Raw genomic sequence first — 3,046 nt, 5'->3', positions numbered from 1 at the left:
GAAATAACTGCAAAGCACATATGTGAGGAATTAGATTTAAGATGATTTCCCAGAAATACAAGAGTTTGGAAAATATGAAAACACACTCTACAACTATCAAAGAGAAATGCAGGATCAATGTGAAATATTACTTGCTGGTGAAGAGTGGTCAGATACATGGAAATTTCAATGGAAATCAACCAGTCAAGAGGAAATCAACAAGACATGAGTTAGCAGAATTTATTGTTTGCAAAACGGTGTACGTTACACAGTATACACTATGGCAATGCCTCAAAGTATACGTGATTACATACGTTTATCAGGCAAAGATTGCGTAGATAGTTGAATGTGTTTGCTGAGCAAAAATAAAGGATCTCCATGAAAGTAATGAAGAGAAAATAATTCACTAATAACACATCACAGTTTGATCACTGATGTAAGCAATTCCTGGAAAAGGAAAAGTACTTCCTCAATTAGTGATTCCAAAAAGAATTTCTTTTTGGGCAGACAGAAGGGATCCACATTGTTATTATTCACACATTTCCGGCATTCCATCACATTACTGATTCTCATACACCGATAAAGAGGCACTATCTCATCAATGTTTTTAAATTCTGTTTGAAGATCCTTGTTCTTGTCCTTCTGCCAAATCTCTTGGAAGACAAAGGCATTCATTTGGTCTTTTCTTTTATTGATCCAATTTCTAAGGCCTTCCAGAATATTGTCTTCACTCTGAAGGCATGTTTTCACACAAGGCGAGTTGTACGAATAAAACACTTTGGTCTCTTGCCTTTGCTAAAAGTTTGTCCATGAGAGAGTTACCAACAGGATAGAGCAGCTCAGCATGTTCTGTTGTTTTCTCATCTATTCTAACTGGCCGTGAAGCTATTACATTTTGTTGCTTTGTGCAAAGTTCACATTTGGCACCTTTATTGAGAAGCATTTTCACTTTTGCTGCATCATCCTTGTCAAACACATTCTCGATTTTAGCACGATTATCTACACAATGAGCCGGTGGGACATAGATTGATAATGCATACTGAGCATCAGTTCCTTGTCCGGTCTTTGGCTGGACACTGAAAGACATAAAACAGCATAAGGTTATTACAAATATCATAAAACATTATAGTATTTACCTTGTTCCATGTGCATTTTGTTATTCAAGCCACATTCATGGTTCAAACTGAATATATTTATTCAATCATCGACTTCAAGCACAAATGTACTTACTTGTCATAAAAATAGTGAGTCATTTGAGCAAGACACACAATAACAGTCTGATCTGTCCATGGTGTTGAACTACAGAATGTTGTTCCTTGCGCTACCTGATGTCTATTGTTTAAAGTGCAATATTGTTTTAAAGGGGTCATATAATGTTGATATGATTCTAAGGTAATGCTTTGCATACAGTAAAGTTTTGCAATGCCTTAACTAACATTTACAATAAGAAATACATTTTGTACAGTATTAATTAATCTTTGTTGACTAATAAAATTTCAACTTTTTTTATAATGTATTAGTTTATTAATTTTAGTAATGTATTAGACTGTACTTCCGGCTTTGCGGACATACTAGCTTACTGCTCTGCACTTTGTTTCTTATTTCTGTACTTTTCTCAGATTTTTCTAAGATTTTTAATTCAGCAGATCAGCACAGTGCTCAAACAACAGATTTTTGGCACAAACACCTAAAACTAAAAACTCTTTGGGACTGGAATAATACTACAAAAAGAAAACTTTGTCTCCCACTGCCAGCAGCTTACATTCTGGAGACGGGATAACAACTGCCTACATTCAAACAGAAGAGAGAGAAAATGCCTCCTGTTGGATCTACTTGTTGCATTAACTGCTGCAAACTTCTACAAAGGACTGTGATTCTTGAAACAAAGTTACATGCTGGATTTCCAAAACAGGTGCAACACTTAGCAGATCGTCATCATGGAGCCTCTCAGTATACAGCCGGTGAGTCCCATGAATCTTCTGAATCTCAACAGTTTATACCAAGTATAGAGGAACAAGCCGAAACTGATCACCACAGTAATCAATGTCACAAACAGGGAGCAAGACCCAAAGGAACACGACACATCAGATTGAAGGTGGATGCCAAAGCCGACGCTTTATCCAGTGTTTTCACCCCTGAGGAGAACCTGAAGGAACCCGAAACCATACTTCCAAACAAGGTATTTGTAAGTCCCATCATCTGGTCGGCTGAAACTCTGCCCTCCTCAATTCCTCCACCAACGCTCCACTGGGTTGTCCCCCAGGCTTGCTGAACAACACCAGGACACGGCACACTCCACTCATCCACTCAGCTCACAAATTACTTGGCACTGGCCACCCGGGGAACAATGAAACCCTCTCGCTGCTGAGGGAACGCTTCTGGTGGCCCAATATGGCATCGGACATCAAAAGGTACGTGAAAGGATATAGGGAATGCGCCATCTTGAAGAGCCCACGTCACCTAACATCCGGCAAGCTCCTCCCTCTGCCCGCTCCAAACCACCCTTGGTCACACCTAGGTGTTGACTTCATAACTGACCTGCCTCCCCTGATAATAATACATGCATCCTCGTTATTGTTGACTGATTCTCTAAATCCTGTCGTCTTCTCCCCCTGAAAGGTCTTCCCACGGCCATGGAAACTGCTGAACTGATGTTTAACCACGTCTTCCGATAATTTAGCATCCCTGAGGACATAGTCTCTGACAGAGGCCCCCAGTTCATCTCCTGGGTTTGGAGATCCTTCCATTCACTCCTAGGTGTGGCCGTCAGCCTGTCTTTTGGATACCATCCCCAGTCCAACAGGCAGATGGAGAGGAAGATACAGAATATCTGCTGCTTTCTTTGTACCTTTTGCAGTGGCCACCAGGACTCTTGGAGTTAGTTCCTAGGGTGGGCCGAGTACGAACAGAACTCCCTATGTCAACGTACTCGGCTACCAGCCACCGCTCTTCTCATGGTCAGGAGAACCCTAAGACGTTCCATCGGTTGACTACTGGTTCCGAGAGAGCGAGAGGGTCTGGGACGCGGCCCACCACCAGCTACAACGGGCCCTATGGACAGAAGGTC

At 41.4% G+C, this 3,046-nt stretch overlaps 1 pseudogene; it reads right to left on the bottom strand.

Moving 5' to 3' along the window:
* Window positions 1–285: 285 nt before the first annotated feature.
* LOC113070350 (uncharacterized) lies at window positions 286–2,726 on the bottom strand (annotated as a pseudogene).
* Between the last annotated feature and the right edge of the window lie 320 nt (window positions 2,727–3,046).

The sequence above is a fragment of the Carassius auratus genome, unplaced genomic scaffold (genome assembly GCF_003368295.1).
Source record: "Carassius auratus strain Wakin unplaced genomic scaffold, ASM336829v1 scaf_tig00003761, whole genome shotgun sequence".
Classification (NCBI taxonomy): Eukaryota; Metazoa; Chordata; class Actinopteri; order Cypriniformes; family Cyprinidae; genus Carassius; species Carassius auratus.
The sequence above is the reverse complement of the archived record's forward strand: the minus strand, read 5'-3'. Positions and strand labels throughout refer to the sequence as shown.